The sequence below is a fragment of the Bos indicus genome, chromosome 2 (assembly GCF_029378745.1).
Source record: "Bos indicus isolate NIAB-ARS_2022 breed Sahiwal x Tharparkar chromosome 2, NIAB-ARS_B.indTharparkar_mat_pri_1.0, whole genome shotgun sequence".
Taxonomy (NCBI): Eukaryota; Metazoa; Chordata; class Mammalia; order Artiodactyla; family Bovidae; genus Bos; species Bos indicus.
In genome coordinates this window covers 20,054,910-20,076,849 of record NC_091761.1, presented here as the reverse complement: position 1 = coordinate 20,076,849, position 21,940 = coordinate 20,054,910, and the positions used below count along the sequence as shown (strand labels likewise).

The 21,940-nt window shown below is 41.9% G+C and overlaps 1 long non-coding RNA gene across 1 annotated transcript in view; it reads left to right on the top strand.

Moving 5' to 3' along the window:
• The window catches only part of LOC139186998 (uncharacterized), a 172,041-nt gene extending 150,119 nt beyond the window's left edge, over positions 1-21,922 (top strand). The window contains exon 4 of the long non-coding RNA XR_011570695.1: positions 1,643-21,922. This is a non-coding gene — a long non-coding RNA (uncharacterized lncRNA). The remainder of the gene's footprint in view (positions 1-1,642) is intronic.
• The last annotated feature ends 18 nt before the right edge of the window (positions 21,923-21,940 follow it).

The window sequence follows — 21,940 nt, the reverse complement described above, 5'->3', positions numbered from 1 at the left end:
TTGACACAGCTAATATGCAAGGTAATGGAAATAAGCAGAGGTGAAACGGAGCCACACGGACACTGAATTATCTTGGGAGCCAAACTCCATGCAAATAATTAGAGACTGCCCTGTTTATTAGCAGAGTGGAGAGGACATTCCTTAGACACCTTAGGTCACTCTTTAACTTATCATTTGAAACGGGCACATCAAGTCACCCTGCTGCTTACAAATCACAGCAAATAACGTTCTGAGGAAATGCGAGGACAGAGTTTGTCCACGCGGTCTGGGAAGCAGCAGGCTGTTGGAGAAGAGGGTAGCCTCCCAAGTGACTCACCATGCGGCAGTTCTCAATTCACTTACCCTAGCCTTTCATTAGTTTTCCCAACTATAAAATGTGCATAGTGTTGCTTACCCTCCCATCTTACAGTCTGTGCAAAACAAAACAGAAGAGCCCTTGGAAAGTGCTTGGTGGCTTGTAAGACAGGAGAGGGAAAATGCAAACGGCTCAGCGGACCACAGGAGGGCACAGCGGGATTTTGCAAACTGGTGATACATGTCCCTGGAAAAGGCCCTTCAGCTCTTGCCCAGGGTTGCCTTGCAGGATACAGGCCTGATGTCACAGGTCCCCCTGTTTTAAAGCAAAATTGGAAATACTTTTTGTGTGTGTGAGAAATCTCTCAATTTTAAAATGCAGCAATGAAAACAGAGATTTCTAAAACTCTCTTCGTGTAGATGGCATCCTGTTCATAGACTGCTAGTTTGCAACCTCTCCCTAATGGATCATCTAGTATAAGAGCAACTGGGAATTTTATTAGCTGATAATAATAATAATTGTTAACATTTATAAAATACTTACTATGTACTAGATACTATTCTAAAAATTATATGAAGTAGTCCCAAGAAGCCCATGAGACAGCTAATTTCATAATCCCCATTTTACACATGTGGAAACTGGGTGGGATTATCACTGGCTAAAGTTATCTGAATTTTATAGAAGCTTTCATTTTTTTAATTCAGCAGAGTGTAATGTAGAATTCCCCTGCTCTCAACTTTTCGTAACAAAGCCCTTCTCTGTGACTGTTCCAAGGAAATATTTTCCTAAAGCATGATTAGTTGTAGATATTGCCTGTACATAAAGACGGAAAATTTGTTCACATTTCCTCTCATACTTTTCTTTAGCTTGCCCTGACTCATGGAGTTAGTAAATGAAAAAGAACTAACAATTCATTTTCATTTTGTCAAACAATAATCAGTATCGAGGCTGTAAAGAACAAAGAACTTTATTTGGGGTCTTAAGAATTGCAATTCAGGAGACGCTGATTCAGATTCAGGGAAAACTGAAAGTGTATTCTGGGAAAGAGAAGAAGTCTTTAACAAAGTTTGTTAAAGTTGCTAGGTGAGAATAGTGATAGACTCTGATGCAAGTCTGGAAATATTTGTTCTTTAAGGAATCACAAGTTGTTTTAGGGTAAGGGTTTGATAAATAGTTAGGGTGTCACATTATTTTAGGGGAAGAGTCCAATAGATATCTTGAGTAGGACAAGAAATGGTCAAAAGTCAGACTTCATACAGGCTGAGGTCCCACTTGCTCAGTGGTTGCCCAGCTCCATGTCAGAGAGCTCTCTTAGCAATGCCAACTCCATTTTCATTGTCTTCACAGGTTACCTGGGCAGAGCAGGGAGAGACCAGAGGAGACAATGTTTAGCCTGAATTAGCTATTTACTGGAGCTGAACATGGAGTGAAAGAAGTGAGCTACATAATGTCTGTCTTGAGCCAACTTCCAACACAAGGGCACTGAGCGGAGAGGTGGCACGGCAATGTTTCATCTTCTTGTTATCGTGAATTAAAGACTCCAGCAGAAGTCCTTCATCTGGAAAATAATGTCTCGAGGGAGTCTTCAAGTTCAAGAAAGGTATTTCCAAGAAGATGTAGGAATAAAGAAAAGCAGATGCTGACCAGAAAGGTCTCTCTTTCTGTGTGAGCAGTCGGGGGTCAGAATGATGGGACTTCCTCATCCCTGTCCCCTTCTCCCTCAGTCGGCCTTGGGCTGTGTCCTCGCCGCTGATTAGCATGACTGCCAAAGAGTACATGGAAGAAAACTTGAACAGCAATATTCCTTGTGGGACAATTAGCGGAAAATGATCATTTGTTGTGATTATTAGAAAAAGGGCTAACGGTGAAAGACGTTTCTGATGACCTAAAATCACAAAGCCTGCAGGAGCTTGTTGTTTTCCCTTCCTAGCACTCCAATTTTCCAGCATTTTCTATTGCCAGCATTCTCTGGCAGCGTGGGCATGAAGGACCGACCCCCAGGCGGTTGAAGGCAGATAAAAGGATGAGGAGCTGGCCAAGGAAGGTCACGGTGCAGGGAAGTAAAAAATGGAATCTTACCAAGGGTCAGTGTGTGGCACTCGGGGGATTCCGGTGCACGTGAGTGATGGACTTGGGCAGAAGAGAAGACGAAGTGGGCAGCCCAGACGCCGAGGAGCCTCAGCCCATCTCCTCCCTGTCTATGGGGCTCGGGGCCTGCACCCCTCCTCTTCCCGTCCGTCACAGGCTGAGTGCTTCCCCAAGGAATCGGGGAATTAGAACAGGATGTGTGTAACCCCCAAGGGAATCTGAAACAAAAGCAAAACAAGAAAACAAACTTCCCTTCGTGTGCCCTTCACCAGAAGGGCGTTCATTCTGAGAAACAGAGAGAGTTCTTTTAAAATGGCGTTTCCTTGGCCTGTGAGAGGGAACTAGTTAGTGAATTCTCAGAAGCCATGATAAAAGAAGAGTCTCGGGATTATGACAACTTGTAGGTATCTTTGGTATTAACCATGAAAGGAAATGTCAACCATTAGAAAATTCCCCAAAATAGGTTATACTGGGACAGACGGGAGAACAGTATTCATTTGTTTAAAAGGAGCTAAACGCCTACCCTTTGCACCACCCCTAAAATGCAGCCTGTGGGTCTCAAACTTTTTAAAGCAACACATTCGACTGTGTGGGCGTTTACAGAGCCTTGGCGCAGGCCTAGGACTATGCTAGGTCTGCCTCTGCATGACCATTAAGGGAAGGCTTCTTTCACTACCAAAGTCATCACACTGGGGATGGAGCTAGGGGGGTCAGGAGTGGTTTTCAAGAGTCAGACACAACTTGGCCACCAAACCACACCGAGCTTACTTGGGAATTTATGTCTCAGTCCTTGACGTGAGGTGGGAAAACTGTTTTCTATACATTCCAGAAGCCAGCATTTCAGAAGGTGAGGGCATCTCAGGTAAGGAAGAAGTCATGGGGCTTTCAGGCAACGTGCAGCCCATTGCAGGCCCAAACCTAAGGCTCTGTGGAGAACTAGACTGCGTTAAGCAGGGGGACCACTGTGCGAGTGCCATGTTTCTTGCAACTTCCGATGGATTTGGACTGAGGAATAGAGACAGACACAGAGCAAAATGAGCTGAATTGGGAAAAGGGAAAATGGATTCAGAATGTAAAAGCAGGGTTCTCTGATGGGCTGAGGAACTGACACATGGAAAATTTAATGCATTATTGACAAACACATATGCTGGCTGCAAAAATAATTAATACAAGCAGAAAAGAAATAGGAATGAAATGGAGCACAAAGACTTTGACGGAATGGGAAGTGGCCGCTGAAATTGCCAAGCTAATGTCAGAGAGATGATTAAAATTTTCCAATAGAACAGGTGAGTAGGTAGTTAGGAGAGTGGGATGTAAACCGAGAGAGAGTGGATCGTTCTACGAATCTGCACTGAGGTACTAATCAGCACTTTATGTGAAACTTTGCAGCGCACATTTCAGCAGATGGAGGAAGGTCTTAAAAGCTGATAGCTAAACCGAGTCTGACTGTCTTTCTGTTCCATAATAGCCGTCCTTGGAATGGGTACTTGCTCCAAGGGAGCACTGCCGGACCAGTTCTCTGAACAGAGTTCCAGACATCTCAATATGCTTACAAAAGCCACGCATCTGCAAAACTCCAGGACGGAGGGAGAGGAAATGGAGCAGTGGGAGGTCTTGGTCTTCCTGAGTAGAGGTGCCTGGATGAATAGGTTCTAAACAGAAAAACTGGAGGCTCACTAATCAGAACTCAAAGTGAAGATCAAGGAGCAACAAGAAGAAAATCCTCCGCAGGCCAAGCTGTACGCGTGCATGCAGACACGCATGCGCACATTCCTGTGGAAACTGTATTGCTGCCATAACAAAAACAATTAGATGGTGGATTGTGGGCATGTTAAAAGGGAATAATTCTTCATGATCAGAATGACTTTTTCGCTCATTCAACAGAAAAAGACTCTTATTTTTTATTTGTTGGCAAAGCCAAATTAGAAAAAATATATATCTTTACGACCCTGGGAGACAAATGAGTGATACCAAATATCACTAAAAATGCTATTAATCTACAGTGATATAAAATTACCATCTCAGCACAAAGAAAGCCTATATAATCTGAATTTCTCTAGCATCATAAAAACGAATGAGAAGCGAAATTGAGAGTAAGTATGCTTTTGAGATGCCATTAAGAGTTACATGCATTGTTAACAAATGTGGCTGGGCAGAGTGGTGATTTACCTTGAGAAACAAATCTATAGAGACACAGAAGATTTCCAAATGAGACCAGCTCATTGCCCAGCTCATGGGTTGATGAAACCTTTGAGGGTGTCATTCTCCTTTCTTAGGTATTTAAGTGTAGCTGCCTAGTTGTTGACTTTAGGGATTATTTCCCTCTGTTTTCATTTGCTCATTTCCTGCACATTTCAGAAGCCAAAACTAGCTTTGGGTGGGGTGAGGGAGTAACAGGAAAGGGAATACAGGTCAGGGGTTTCTGCTTCAGGCACCAGAGGACCCTGAGTGACACCACTGGGTGACCAGTGAGGACCACAAAGCACTGATGGCTCCGTCACTAGACGACCCTCCCCAAATCTGAACAAAGCCAACCCTCTGTTACTCATCCACTGTCTCATGGCCCATCTAGGGGCGTGGAATATCAGCCTAAATTCTGGGATGCTTCACAAGCCTTTGGAAGAACTGGAAGAGGGAAACGGCAAGGTCAGAAATCCAACAGGAAGTAGAGGGCAGTGGCACTGGGCTAATGATGGGGTGGGAAGCTAATGAGGATATGGAAAGGAAGGGCTGTGTGCCATGTGCTCAGTCGTGTCCAACTCTTTTCAACCCCATGGACTGTAGCCCTTCAGGCTCCTCTGTCTACGGAATTTTCCAGGCAAGAATACTGGGGTGGGTTGCCATTTCTTCCTCCAGGGGATCTTTCTGACCCAGAGATTGAAGCCATATCTCCTGTGTCTCCTGCATTGGCAGGCAGATTCTTTACCCTCTGGACCATGAGGGAAGTGGTATTGGGCTACTGATGGGGTGAGAGGCTAATGAGGATACGGAAAGGAAGGGCTGAGTAACATAAAAAGACAGAGAAATGGAAAACAGGAGGGAAATGAGTGTTTCCACTTCTTCCATATATATCAAAAGAAAAAAGGAAACCTACCACCACAAGCAACACCGCCACTCTGGGGAAGTTTAGAAAGAGACATGTGACGGTTTTCAGTTGGTCTCAAGGGCGGTGTGGGGACAGCATGTTTAGGTGGTAAAGCTTGACCAAGATGCTACCAGTAACCTCAGTTTCCTGCCAGCCAGAGGAATGTGCAAGGAGTGAGCGTGTGTGTGTGCTCAGTCACTCAGTCGTGTCTGACTCTTCGCAAACCTATGGACTGTAGCCTGTCAGGCTCCTCTGTCCATGAAATTCTCCAGGCATGAAAACTGAAGTGGGTTGCCATTTTTTACTCCAGAGGTTCTTCCTGACCCAGGAATCATACCCATGTCTCCTGCATCTCCTATATAGGCAGGCAGATTCTTTATTACTGCTGCACCACCTGGTAGCTATGGCTTTTTCCTTTTGGTGGGTCATCTTCTTCTACAAAAGTTTTAACATGTATGTTGCAATACTACATGCAGGAAGGATGAGGAGGCGTTCTTATTTAGAATCCCAGTTTATTAATGGGAAAATACAGTCATGAACTTTATAGTCTCCTGCCCAGGGGCACATAATTAGATCAAAGTTAATCCAGAAATAGAGTTGAAGTCCCAGTCCAGCCCACTGTTGTTGCTATGAAACTGAACTAGGCACCAATTCCTAACATCCCTGTTGGCAGAGATCCCCTGAGAACACAGAGATGCTGGGCACAGCCTTTTGTATCCCAGCAGAAGTTTTAGGAACAGATCCTCATTTGTAGCACCTGAAGCTTAATTCATGGGGCACTCTTTCACAGTGTGGAATTTTCACAGTAAGAAATTCCTTTTCTTAAAAGAATTTTAAAATATGAATGTAAAGTCATGTTTGAATGAGAAAATTAATTTGAATGAGTAAAGAAATGGCATCAAATCAGAAATTTTCTAAAACTGACAAATATCACAGATTTCCAAAAACTTCAGAAAAATAACACTATATTTTTATTGTCTGATATAGATCTATAATGCTTGTTCCTCTACCTTATTTTTTTTTTTGCCTTCACACTCTTTGATTGCCTCTTTCTGTGATGACAATCTTTTAATATTTCCTAGAAAGGAGATGGACAAGTAATTCAGTCTTTCCTCTAGCATGGTTGATCAAAATGCATTTATTACTGAGAGTTTCAAAAGGTGACTTTTTGCTTGAGTCTTTTATTGGCAATGTCACATCTGTAAAGTCTTCATCAATTTCTTGCTTGAAAAGTGTTTCTTACCTGAGGCCATAGATTTGGAGACTGTAACCCTCTAATGGAGCTGGGAGCCTCACCCCCTCCACTACCCCCAGTCTTAGGTCCTCACCTTCTCTTTCTCTCCAAGTCTGACCTGAAGAAAAAGGTCAAGACACCAGGTGGGCCATGAAGCCCACATCAAAGTGGTAATGAGCTGTGGCTGGTTCGAGTACTTTCCCACTGAAGGCAGAGATGGGTCAGGCTGCTCAAGTTTCTTGCCAGAAGAAGCTGTCATTATGGGGCCAGGCAGATGGAGAGGTTGTGCTTAGCCTGCCAGTGCAGCTAGCAGCCCCGGGACCACTGCAGGCAAGAGCAGTGATGCCCCCAGGCAGAAGCATTGCTCTTTGTCCTCTAGCATAGGTAACTGTTCTGCCCTGTGGGCTGGAGCCTTGGAAAAGACCTTGAATTTTCAGCTTCTTCAGCTATGCTGTGAATCCGTCTCTAATTTGCCCCAGCCACAGTAGGAAATGGGCTTCCCTGGTGGCTCAGAGGGTAAAGAATCCGCCTGCAATGCGAGATACCTGGGCTTGATCCCTGGGTTTGGAAGATCCCCTTGAGGAGGGCATGGCAACCCACTCCAGTATTCTTGCCTGGAGAATCCCCATGGACAGAGGAGCCTGGCAGGCTACAGTCATGGGGTCGAAAAGAGTTGGACACGACTGAGCGACTAAGCACAGCATAGCACACAGCGCAGTACGAAATAGAAGGCTTGCTTTCAGAGCCTAGTTTTCTCCTTGGAGCATTTCCTGTTTTTGGAATGTAACTGCAGTGGAAAGTCACAGATAAGGTGTTTACAGTATTAAGTTTCGAAGTTCAAAAGAAGTTTTCTAACCTACCAATAAGAAACTATCAAATTGTGATCAATCTTGTTAGAGGAAATACTCAACTATCTTTCTGTTCTCTCGGTAGTAAATATTACAACACTGTCATGTGAAGAGTGAATCAGAGTATACAACTAAAAAGAGTGCAGAAGAAATGTATTGTGGTGGTATGGCCCCTCAGCAGCCCCAGAACCATAAGACATACCTCCACCCATGAGATACTCCCAACCCTATGGGGACTTATTCTTGGCTTCCTACAAGAGGTCATTAAGAAATGTTTTCCTTTCAAATAAATGCCTGGGAACCTGGGAACCATCTAACCCCATCTAACCAGCTAACCCTTGAGTAACTAAATTTATTTGAGAAACACTTAAAACAAAAGACTTGAAGGAACATAGCTGCAATTGTGGGACTTCATGGAACCAGAAGGGAAGATAATGTGAGGCTGGAGAATTTCCCCTTAATTAAGCAGAAAAATAGGCACATCCATCAGATGTATGTGTAAAGTCAACCCCAAGTCTGAACTTAGCAGGTTTTGATCATCTACTAGCTGTAACAAATTTCACAACCTTTTTATTAGTCCTGGTTTCATCACGAGTTAGAAAGGGAATGATGCTATAGTTATACTCGACTTGAAAGATTTGAAAGCACCTATCACAGTGCCCTACATATGGTGCTTAAATAAATGTTCTTGCCTTCCCATGGCTTTACAATATAGGCTCTTGAATTTTACAGATGGTTTTCTATGATGTCTTTCATCTTTACTAAATGCTCCTTTTATGTAACTTGAGTTCCTGCTGACACCCAAGAGACCCCATTGTTTTTAAAACCTTACTAATTTCTGACTTGTACTTTATCTTCTTCACCCAAAGACCAAACCCTGAACTCGCGCTTCTACTCTATAATGCCTGTTCTCTGTGATGTTGACACTAATCCTTAGAATAAATGAGCTGACAATGTTAGATCATTTCTTCATATAGCTTTTGATGTTCAATCTTCCTAGAAAAATGACTACACGTCTCAGAGGGAGTATAAGTCACCACGATACATACCTATAACTTTTTCTGCTACTCAGACTTCTCCAGGCTGTACATATTTCTAATTCTAAGAGTGCCTGTGAACAGTCAGGAGACATGCACTTACATAGTCAATGGTATAGGTGATCAGAGAGCACGTGCATGGTTATTCTGAACCCTTTCCTTTGAAATGGATGCTTTAATACTTCAAAGTTCTCTGATACTCAGTGACATACTTTTCCAGACCTCTTACTAAAGTACATGGATGTTAGGGTCTGCACTAGAGCTTTTATCTGCTCTTGGCTGTATCTTGCTCACTTATTTATTTTTTTAAAAAATTCTTTGTCTGCTTGTAGAGGGGCAAGAGGCTGGGGACAAGAAGGTAGGTAAGGTAGAATTCTGGTTCAAAGCAAGCTGATTTAAAAGTAGTGATTACCTTTGAGATACTCAGCCTTACTCTCCATCTGAGATAGTTGTTTTCAAAAGTGAAAGGGATGGCTAGAAATCAATGCGCAGGCCTTTTGGGAATGTAAAAGTGATCAATGTGGGCACAGTCCATATCAGCAGAGCCTCTGATTGCAGAGGGAAAGGATACCAGGGCTTCCTTCAAATTGATCTGTGTTTCCAAACTTGAACAGGTAAATGCTTGCAGAAATTTTAACTTGTGCAAAAGGGCTTGTGGTGTTAGCATAGTACTTTGAGTTCTTTGGAGTCAAGGCAATGGCTAGATTTTCCTTGCTAATAAATAGTTTGGTCACAATGTTGTATCCAATTCCATTATCTGTTCTATGCATACAAGTTTCTTTGGTTTATAGCAGACTATTTTGTATAAAAGTTGTTTAAAAATCATGATCAGGGCTTCTTTGGTGGCTCAGTGGTGAAGAATCCACCTCCCAATGCAGGAGACACAGGTTCGATCACTGGTTGAGGAAGATTCTACATTCCATGGAGCAACTAAGCCCATGCACCACAACTATTGAGCCCGTGCTCTAGAGCCTGTAAGCCACAACTACTGAGTTTACACGCCACAACTGCTGAAGCCTGTGGGTCATAGAGCCCATTCTCCACAACAGGAGAAGCTGCAAAACTGAGAAGCCTGCACACCGCAACTAGGGAGTAGCCTCTGCTCACCACAACTAGAGAAAAACCTGAGCAGCGATGAAGACCCAGCATAGCCAAAAATAAACAAATAAATAAAATGATTTTAAAAATCATGATCAATTGCTAAGAGGTGTCCTCATAAGCAATAAATCCATGTCATGACCATAGAAATAAACAGGCTGTTAAAAATAACTTGACCATTGAAGTAAATAGACTATTCCAATTAAACCTTAGGAGTAACTTAATCTAATCTGGTCGTTTGACAGATGAGAGTACTGAAGCCCAAGCCAAGCCATTCATGTGATTTGGTCAGAGAAAGTTAGTAGCGAATAGTATTAGCATCCAGGTGTTCTGAGGTCTGCTTGAAACCAAGATATTTTTTGATGTGATAATACTTGTACACCACACTGGAATAAACTGGGGGGACTTGAGGACATCTACGTGGGCTAGGTGAAAATATTTATTACATTTTCTTTAAATTTTATTACTATGATAATAAAAATAAAATGTAGGGTGTTAGAGATGGATGTTAAATATTGAATTTGTATAAAAGCCTCAAATAAAATCTTTTCCAAAATTTGTAATGAGAAATTTGAGCTTGCTTTCATGCACATAACTGTTTCATACCAAGTTTTATATTTGAAATGGCTACAAGCAAGTCCTGATCAAGTCTTTTTAATGATCTCTTCAAATTCTTGATAGTCACCATTGATGAGAAACTTTGTTCCCACAAGTAAGTGATAAAAAATTTAAAGCTATTTTTTACAGCCATTCAAAAATTTACAACAGTTGAAATTGTCTTTAAAGAGTTGAAGAGCTCTTCTTTTTTATTTTCTTTCACCAATGTAAATGTTGAAAATGTCTTTTGTTAATGGAAATGGATTTCATATCCAGTCAAACATTTTTGTTCTAAGAATCTCAAAAGAAAGATGCTTGAACGTGCCGAATGTCCATGCAGCCATGAAACGCTCACCCTGCCACTGTGTGGACTCTGTTAAAGGGCACAGGGACTTCCCTGGTGGTCCAGTGGCTAAGACTCCTCACTCCCAATGCAGGGGGCCCAAGTTTGATCCCTGGTCAGGGAACTAGATCCTACGTGCTGCAACTAAGAGTTTACATGCTACAACTATGAAGTAGTGCAGCCAAATAAATAAAATTTGTTTTTTGAAAGGGCATGTTTAAATGGGCTTAAGTATCCTAGATATATGCAGAAAGAGGTACAGGGCTGCCTTTAGAGCTATGCCTTGCAGGAGTCCCACCTGGCCTCCTCGACTCCCCATCTTCCACTCTCAGTCCAGGCTTGGACTGCACGTCACTCTCCGGGAACATAACCCAAGCATCTCTTCAGCCCTCTGTCCACAGTGGGCGGCAGTGTACTCTGCAGTGGACCCTTGAGGTATTCAGTAAAGAGCACCTTCTTGGGAGCGCTCAGTGCCCTGCGGAGAAGCTCATGGAGTCCGCCATCTCCAGGGACTACGGGGATGCTGTCAGAACCCTCACATTGCCCTTGATTAGTCCTGGACTGACAACCACCTGGGGACCTCAGTTACCCCAGAGCATAGGGGTTGAGGGTTCACTAGATCACAGTATACCTGTAACCTCTTTGAGCACAGCAATCAGGAAGCCCAGAGAGGTACCAATGCAGCCCGGGTCTGCAAGTAACAGACCAAGACCAGAAAGGAACTGTCCACCAGTCAATCTGCGCTCTCCCCCCTTTCCAGGGTGTATTTTCCATTAATAATATGCCACTATACCTACATCCAATATACTGGCCAATATACCATCCTTTAGCTGAAGGTAATTTCTCTCCAGTTCTGCTGCTGGACCAGCAAATGTGGTAGGTTTATGTCTCCCACCTAATAAATGATGGTTCTGGAAATTCATACAATCAGGATATAATTGAAATTTTATTTTACAAATAAATTATTATACTTAATCCTATTATACCCACTGTGTGATCACAGAAGTACTACTGCTTCCTTCCCCTGAATGCTCAATGTCAGTGAGAACTGCATCACTGACCACTTTTCTATTTTTTTATAGAAAAATAAAATCAAGCAATTTCTTTTATCATTTTTTTCACCCAAACTCCATTCATTAGCTGACTTTGCATATGCTCCATCCATTTCAATTCCCCTTGGCTGAGCAGTTTATGTTGTAAAGAGCTGCAGCCTGCACTAAAAATGCCCTTCTTCCATCTTTCTTAAAAAAAAAAACAAAAAAAAACACATCTTTTTTTCTGTGTCTGGTAAGAAGTGCTGAGTGGACAGCCCTGGTGGCTTCTGTTTGTACTGTGAGCAACTGTGGCACAAATCAGTACCAAGTTTCTCTTGATTTCTGCCTGGAACAATATTATCCTGCAGGGACCCACTCTGGGGGTCCAGAGGCTGATATATTCCTTACTGTCATATGTATGTACGTAAGAGAGCAATTTTAGCCCCTCTGATGCTGCCAGAAGCACTGGACAGTGATGAGGTGGCACCATGCCACCATATGCTTTTCATAAGCCATCAACAGCACACATTTACCTAGTGCCTACTGTGTACGATTCTATCTCCTAAGTTTATGTACTAAGCACTGTGTACTAAGTGGGCTTTCCCCTTGGCTCAAGCGGTAAAGAATATGCCTGCAACAAAGGAGATGCAGGTTTGATTCCTGAATCAGAAGGATCCCCTGGAGGAGGAAATGGCAAGCCATTCCAGTATTCTTGCCTAAAAAATCTCATGGACAGAGAAGCCTGATAGGCTACAGTCCATGGGGTGTACTAAGTATATGTGCTAAGAATAGAAGAAATATTCAATATTTGTTGAGCATTTCCTATGTGCCAAGCACTAAATCAAATGTGTTATGCATGCATTGTCTAATTAGGCCTCCCTCACTATGATCCTTTGCTGGCAGAGTAATGTCTCTGCTTTTCAACACCCTGTCTAGGTTTGTCATCGCTTTCCTGCCAAGAAGCAGTTGCTTTCTGATTTCATGACTGTAGTCACCATCCGCAGTGATTCTGGAGCCCTAGAAGAGGAAATCTGTCAATACTTCCACCTTTCCCCCTTCTATTTGCCATGCAGTAATGGGGCCGGATGCCATGACCTTAGTTTTTTTAATATTTAGTCTTAAGCTGGCTCTTTCGTGCTCCTCTTTCACCCTCATCAAGAAGCTCTTTAGTTCCTCTTTCCTTTCTGTCATTAGAGAGGTGTCATCCATACATCCGAAGTTGTTGATGTTTCTCCCACCTATCTTGATTCCAGCTTGTAATTCGTCCAGGCTGACATTTCTCATGATGAGATCAGCATGTAGGTTAAACAAACAGGGTGACACAAGACATCCCTGTTGTAGTCCTTTCTCAATCTTGAACCAGTCAGTTGTTCCATACAGGGTTCTAACTGTTGCTTCTTGACCTGCATACAGGTTTCTCAGGAGACAGGTAAGATGGTCTTGGCAGGAAAGCAATGACAAACCTAGACAAGGTATTGAAAAGCAGAGACATTACTCTGCGCACAAAGGTCTGTATAGTCAAGGCTATGGCCTTCCCAGTGGTCATGTACGGTTGTAAGAGCTGGACTGTAAAGAAGGCAGAATGCCAAAGCATTGATGCATTTGAACTGTGGTGCTGGAGAAGACTCCTGAGAGTCCCTTGCACAGCAAGGAGATCAAGTCAGTCAATCTTAAGGGAGATCAACCCTGAAGGAGTGATGCTGAAGTAGAAGCCCAGTATTTTGGTTATCTGATGTGAATAGACGACTCATTGATAAAGTCCCTGATGATGGGAAAGATTAAGAGCAGGAGAAGAAGGCATCAGAGGATGAGACTGGACAGCATCACTGATGCAATGAAAATGAACTTGGGCAAACTCTGGGAGATGGTGAGGGACAGGGAGGCCTGGCGTGCTGAAGTCTATGGGCTTGCAAGGAGTCAGACACAACTGGGTGATTGAACAACCACAACACTCTGATCCAATGCAGGCTTTATTGTTATCCCCACTTTATGCTTAAGCATATTCCCAAGATTATGGCACCTCTCTAAAAAGGTACTCCCTAGTTACTTTATCTACTGCAAGTACCTTTTTCTCCATCTTAGCTCCTGGTTTTTTCTTTATAATGCTCTACACATTTTTTAATTTATTTGTTCATTTATTGGATTTTTTGCCATCTCTCTCACTAGAATGTTATGCTGCATGTGGCTAGAAGTTGTTTATCTTTGGTTTTACTGCCTAGCAGAGTACCTGGACACACAATATGATTTCAGGAAGTGTTAGACGAATGGATGCCTGAATGAATGAGTGAGTGAATGAATACAATTGAAAGGAAGAAATTAAGTTGTCTTGCTCAAGCTCATAGAGCTAGTGAGTGACAGAGCTGGGATTCAATATCCACTTGCTTAAGCACATCTATACTCTTCTAAATATACGACAATTTTATCAGGAATTTGGAGTCTAGCCACAGAAAGCAATACAGGGGACTCAGGGGGTCTGCACCCAAGAGAAAAGCTATTTTCTTGGGTGTGGTCTGGAACTACTTCCTATTTTAGAACTTGATAGATCCTCCACTGAATGTATGTTAAGATACCTTCTAAATGTACTGATCCACCGACCACATCACCCTTTCTCATTCATTTTTTATTTCTTTCCTCCACTTCCCTTTGTGCTATCATCATCCTAAAATGATACAGTGGAATTTCCATAGAAGTAATAGCTTAGCTGTGTTCTTCTTCCAGCAGGGCTGGGTCATTTGTTGAAGCCATTGAAAAAAAGACCCCTCCCCTCAGCATCATCAAGATAGCTTTATGGGTACTTAGAGTGGGCACTGGGCCAACTAGAACTCTGAATCACCTGCATAAAGTAGAATGTCTCCGCAGCCCATCAATACGTGCATTCAAATGAGGTCCCATTAACATTATCTCAAATGACTTTCTCTCAGCCCTCCCTGCTCCAACCTCTGCCAAACTTCCCAGTAGATTCCTGGGCATCCCCAAAGAGAGTATGGCCTAGCTCGCACACCTTTCACGCAAGTCCCCTAACACTCCAGTATCTTCTATTCCTCCACTCATGACAAAGCTGGAGGGAACCTCACCATGGTAGCAATGGATGAAGCCCATGATGGAACAGAGTTTGTAACCCAGGTGATACCTCTCTCACTCACCAGTCTGCAAGAAGCCAAAGCTCTCTGGGCTCCTGAGCATGAGGGTCCTCACCCAGGTTCTGTGCCTCATTCAGTGTGCCCAGGAGGGGCCACTTTGGGGTCCAAATAGCAAAGTCTCTCATGAAATTAGCTCTTTCAGCTTCTCCCATCAACCAACAACCCAGCCCAGGGAATCAGTTGCAGGCAGAGTCTAAACCATGTCTTCAGTTCTCCATGTCTCTGCTGCTGCTGCTGCTGCTGCTGCTAAGTCACTTCAGTTGTGTCCGACTGTGCGACCCCATAGACGGCAGCCCACCAGGCTCCTCCGTGCCCCTCTCAAAGCCATGCAACACAAAACAAAACAAAATGAAACAAAGAAACCACCATCAAGAACAATACTAGCACACTCTGTTTCCTTGCTCCAAAAACAAGAGCCCTCCTGGATTCCGATGTATACAAAGTTGTACCCAGAATAGTCACTGGTACATGCTGGTATATGTATATTCTTGGAGGCCCAGAGTAGCCTCTCCTGTTCCACAAGCTACCAAAATCTCACCCTTGCTCTATTTTCAGCTATAGCATCATGCTACCAGGCACCAAAGGTCTGCTCCATATGAGAGCCCCACCATTAATTACTCAGGGACACCACCATGCCACTAACTCTCTGTGTCCTACAAACACTATACAATGCATATTCCTTGTCTCCTTTGCCTGCTCAGTCAGCAGTTTTGCTTATGTCTGTTACCTACAGCTGCAAATGTTACATAACAAACCACCCCCGATGTTGGTGGCTTAAAGAACAACTGTTTCTTCTCACTCATACATGGGGTTTGTCTGGTCCAGGCTTGATTCAGTTGGCCTTGATCTCAGTCTACAGATTGGATCGAGATCTGCCATCCAGGCTTGTTGTCATCCTCATTCAATCACAAGGCTGGCCTTGGCATTTTCTTCTCATGGCAGAAACATGAGAAGGGCCAGCCCGACTGTACTAGCAGCTTTCCAGTCTTTGCTTCTGTCATGTCTGTTACCATCCCATTGAGCAAAGCAGGTCACGTGGCCAAACCCAGCATCAGTGGAGCAGGAAGGTACAACCCCGTGTGAAGGTATGGAGGGCCAGGATTTGGGGGGCAGGAGTGAATATATGATGAATAATCACCTAATGTACCACATACCCACATCTAAATGCACAGGGTCAGTAAACATGCCGTCAGGAGGAAGTCAAGATTTGGCCTGAGACTGTCTGCTCTAAGAAGGTTGCGTGAAAGAACACGCGCACCTCTTATACAGTGCGAATAGTTCAATCGAAGCGTTGCCATTTGACATCTTGGTCAGCGACTGGATGATCTTGCTTGAAACAGTCACGACTTGCCCAGTGAGGGACCCTGGTTTCTAGAACCAATGCAGTCTTGTCACTAAAGAAGTCATACCTTCTTTCTCTGATTTAGTATTGCATGCTATTTGAATTGCCTGGGCTCCAGAACCTTCTGTTTACTTTCTGTCTCCCCATCCCAGGCCCATTTTCAACTCCCCTGTGTTCATACTTTTCTCCTTGTCCCAGACTACGTCTGGAGAAGCCTGTGATGGCTTTGTAAACTCAAAGGAAGAAGAAACAGAGGTCCCTTCCTAACTCCCTCCTTCTTCCAGTTCAAAGGACATGTGTCGGGGGAGATCGCTCTCTCTGTATATGATACACCATGTTCAGTAACCACATGCACAGCACTTGCCCTCCTGCAGTGGGGGAAGTTTCCAGCACTATGCTGGGGGCCCCTCTGGCCTTTATTTTTCTGCATTTTACCTTTGTCCTCAAATAGTCACAGAGATGCTTTCTTTTACAGGAACAATGGCATAGAATTTAGTCACATGTTTAATTCTTCAAAGTCAATATTTGCAAAAAAACACATAAGCACAGCATGATACTGCCTTGGAGTTGTTGATTAATCCCTTTCTGAGGCTTCTCTTCTTTAAGTTTCTTTTTTATTTTCAGCTCGTCATTAGTCCCGTAATGGGGTGTGTACCAGTTTGTGTGAGTACATTATCTTGTTGCCCTAAAGCCTGGTAAAGACTATAGTGAACATTCATTCTGGGTGTAGACTTCCTCCTTCCCATCTTTTCCAGGAAGAATAATAAGAGTGACTTAATCCCGCATCCTTGGGAGATAGAAAGCAGCCATAGATGGCTAAGAGAAGCCATATTGGGACTGATGTAATCTGCACTCAGGATGAGGAGGAAGTTGGTCACCTGTTTAAAAGTGAAAGCTAAACATGACCATGAAGTAAATAGCTCTTTGGTACCCATTTCATGTACAAAGAAAAGGAAGCACGTGGATAGACTAAATAACAAAAGAGAGTCACACTGAATTAGTGGGAACTTTAAATGAACTTTAGGAATCTCTGCTTCTCAAAGCATTGAACTCCTCTTTTGAGACTTAGCTGCTGCTGCTGCTAAGTCGCTTCAGTCATGTCCGACTCTGTGCGACCCCATAGATGGCAGCCCACCAGGCTCCCCCGTCCCTGGGGTTCTCCAGGCAAGAACACTGGAGTGGGTTGCCATTTCCTTCTCCAATGCATGAAAGTGAAAAGTGAAAGTGAAGTCTCTCAGTCGTGTCTGACTCTTCGCAATCCCCATGGACTGTAGCCCACCAGGCTCCTCCTCCCATGAGATTTTCCAGACAAGAGTACTGGAGTGGGTTGCCATGAGACTTGGCACCATGACTCTTTCACTGCACAAATCCCCTTTTACATGGCGTTTAGATAGGAGCAAGAAGTGGAATTGAGAAAATATCAGAAAAGTTCTGTTCTGTAAGAGAAAGATGAGCCACTTCAGTCTCCTACCAATTTTCTATTCCTCCCCTCCTAAGAGATTAAACAGATATTAATCACAAATCTGGCCCACTGGTTTTCCAGCCCATCCGCTACACCATGGGATAGGGAATTTTCGTTTTTGTATGTCGGTTTATATGATCACTTATGTAGCCTGCAGACCACAGAGAAATGAAGCATTGGTTTCTTTCAAATATTAGGGCTTTACTGTATTTTGTTTTCACTTCCAAAAATGTAGTCTGAGTATCTTAGCTTTGGATCATTAAGTGGCAAAAAATTAGCCCAGAAACATGGCTCATAGAACTTGGGACAATTAGAGCTTCTTGCAAAGCTGAAAGGAAAAGCTTTTGAGTCAAGGCCATTCATCAAATTTCAGATAAAATGAAAATTCCTTTAAGTTTTGTAAAATCTGTTTGCTTGGCAAGAAATAAAAAAATAGAAACCAATGGAAAAACCTAAAATTCATTCAGACAGGCTTTTCTGGACAAAGGCCTTTAGCAGGTTTCTGCTTGTTACTGGAGCCAGAACATCTAATGTCCACTAACTCTTGGGTCCTCTTTATTCCCAGAGCTCACAGTCTGCCTGTGTCTAATTCCCCTGTACCAGCATATCTGTTAATATCCCAAGTGGCTTCCTTTACAGCCGCATGATCATCTGTGTATTATTAACTAACCGCAAATTGAAGTCATTACTTGGTGCTTAATTTTATGTAACATTTCTTTGTAATGTGTACAAAAGAAATTTGTTTTTATAGGAGTTTGGTAAATAGCATGTGCCATGATTAATTAGAGAATATAATGGATCTGTTGATTTGAAATTAAATTAAATGCAACAATCTTCTCTAAAAATAATTTCTTAAATGACATTTCAAGGTGTGTGAGCCTTTAAAAAGAAGTGAACATCCTGCATCCATAGTCTTTATGCCTGTCCTAGATCTATCTGTTGGATTTTACCTGCTAAAGGACTTGCTTTTATTTTTCTCAAATAAAAAGTGTGCCTGGAGCACTCTAAGAAACAGCAACATTCAAAGAGCAATTTTTAATCCTTTTTTGGGGGGAGAAGGTAGAGTGTATAAATGAATAAACTAACAAATAAGCAAATCCTTAATTACTTGGAGGTCAGTTACAGTTCAGTATAGTTCATTCCTATGTATGTATGTATGTGGAAGTCACTCAATCTTATCCAACTCTTTGCAACCCCATGGACTATACAGTCCATGGACTTCTCTATGCCAGAATATTGGAGTGGGTAGCCTTTCCCTTCTCCAGGGGTCTTCCCAACCCAGAGATTAAACCCAGGTCTTCCACATTACAGGCAAATTCTTTACCAGCTGAGCCACAAGAGAAGCCCTATACCTTCGCATACCTGATGCGAAGAACTGCCTCTTTGGAAAAAACCTTGATTCTGGGGAAGATTGAAGTCAGGAGGAGAAGGGAACGACAGAGGTTGAGATGGTTGGATAGCATCACCAATTCTATGGACATGAGTTTGAGTAAGCTCTGGGAGTTGGTGATGGACAGGGAAGCCTGGCATGTTGCAGTCCATGGGGTCACAAAGAGTCGGACACAACTAAATGACTGAACTGAACTGATAGTTCATTCCCCTCCAGTTACAGGCTCTCTTCCTTGTCTTTATACACACCAAGTGCATTCCTGCATCAGGGTCTTTGCACTTACTCCTTCTGTCCAGACATCTTTCTGCCTGGGTTTTCATGTGACTCAAATCTCAGGGACTTCTCTGGCCATCCAAGCTAAGGAAGATCCTTACCCCAGTCCCTCTCACATCATTGTTTAATGTTTTATTCACAAAACAAATCACTCTGATTATTATTTGGTTTTGTGTCTGTTCATTGCTTTTCCTCTGTCTCTTTCTATAGAAGACAAGATCCTTGAGAATGGAAACTTGCTGCCTTATCCTCCTTATATCTCGAACACCTAGAACAATGCCTGACATATTAGTTAGTGCTTAACAAACCTTTATGGAACCAAAGAATGAATTGAATTGTTCTCACCAGCCCCTTTAACTATGTTCTTAATGGAGAGAAAGCACAATTGGCTGTAAAGTTTCCCGAAGAAACAGAAAATAGAAATTCAGTATTTGTTGGCTAAGTATGAGATGCACTGGAAGGAAATGAAAAATTAAAATGTGAACAAGTTAAATGACAGGAAGAGCAGAAACAAAGGCTGGTACTAATTGCTTAGTTTGCACAAACACAAAATATCAACCGGGAAGTGAAACCTCCAATTAGTTGGCACCTTCTTTATAAATCCAACAACCAGTTTGAGTTATTCCCATTAAAATAACTTAACCAAGACACTGTCTTTGCTGATAGTAAATTAAAAGATCTGAATATTCTTTCACCTTTCTTATATTTAAGACAGGATTCTTGGGGTTGATGCGATGTTTCACAGTGTAGAGATAAAAGGAAGCATGAGATGAGGTTGCTGCAGCAATGCAAGAGTTTCTGACACAATAAGAACTGAGAGGTATAGATTTCCATGTGAGTTATCATATCATATTTATAGTTTGTCTTCAAGATACACTGAAGTCTCTCTTTCTCCCCAGGCTCCTATGCCTTTTAAAACTCTTCTCAACTCAACAAGAAGTCTACATCAAACAATGGAGCTAGCCTACTAATATTAATAAGATTTTATTCTCCAATTGTAATTAGGATCCAGAAAATATCTATATTCTGATTTTCTCAATGTGCTTAGGGTGAACAGAAGTCTCGGTGACAGTGTGCCGTAAGTGACAATTTCCTTGTGTTCAAATCCTATCTCTGCCACTTACTAACTGCAAACTTTGCCAAGATATTAATTTCTCTGAGTCTCAGATTTCTCCTCTATAAAATGAGCCTGATGTAACTCCTGTGGATTAGATGTAAAGCACCTGTTTTCACGTAATTGTACATGTCAAATTTTGTACTTACTACTTTTTGACTTTCAGTTGTAATATAGAGAGTTATTCCTATGCCAGATTTTAGAGAAATTCACCCAGTTTTTTTTTTTACATATTATTTTTAACCTGTAAATTTCCCAGTCATTCAAAAGTTGTCCTGGTATACACAGAAATATCTCTTTGCATATAACTATCCAGTTGTCCTAATACCACTTATCAAAAAGTATATCTTGTCCTCACTAATTAGGGATGCCCTTTTACTTTACACTAAATTTTTATACGTAGGTAGGTCTATTTCTGAATTTTATGCTCATCTGTCTATTCATGCATTAATACCAAAGTGATTTAATTATATAAGTTTATGATATGTTTTAATATTATGTATTTTTTTTTTTAAATTTTGAGGAGTTTCCTGGCTATTCTTGCATGTTTATTCTTCCAATCATACTATAAAATCAATGTATTTGGCTCTAGGAAAAAACTTAATAGCATTTTTATTGGAATTTTATGCAATTGTTTAAATAAATATAAGAAAAACTAAGATCCTATTACAATGTTGAATTTTTCTATGAACACAGTTCATCTTTCCAACTAAGTTTAATTTTATGTCTTCATGACTGCTTATAACTTTCTTAATATAAGTTTTGAATACTTCTTGTTAAACAATATTTTATTTTGTTTATAACTACCAGACATTTAGTCTTTTCTTCCATTATGTCTAACTGGTTTTTGTTTGTGTCTCTTGATTCAATAATCATACTGTAGTAGTATTAATATTGTTCTTCTGAAACTTTTGTGTATGTATTAGTAACAAAAATGTGTGTGCATGTGTCACTGAGAACTGGGATTTGTAGCTTTGGTGAGAGCAGGCACAGATGTTAGATCAATGAGAGTAAGTAAAAATCCTGTAGTTCTGAAAATGAATGAGGTAGCTAACTAACTCATTATATGTTTTATATTTTAAAAGTACTCATTTTCTAGTTCTGCCCACTGGAAAAGCCTGTAAACAAGGACTAGCCCAACAGCAATGAGCACTTCCAGAACCCTGATTGTGTCTGTAAATTCTATTTCCCACCAAAAGAAAACAAACCTCTTGGAAAGACAACTGATTCTGGGTGTGAGGCAGGAAGTTTATTAAATGAGTCGGGACTATCTTGTCATATCAGTAGCAAGGAAATGATGGAAAACTACTAGGATTCTGTCCAAAGAATTTGGGTGCCAGCTTAAAGAAGATTCAGCTGACTAGAGATGGAATCATCTGAGCATGAGTAGGATGATAAATGCAATGAATTGAAACATATCAGGTATATTTAAATCAGTAGGACACCAAAAAAAACTAAACCCATTAATCACTTTTAGAGGATGCTAAGGGAAACAATCCAATGTGTTAAAAAAAAAAAAAAAAAAAAAAGATCTCCAAGTAATGGAAGAATCAAGGGGAA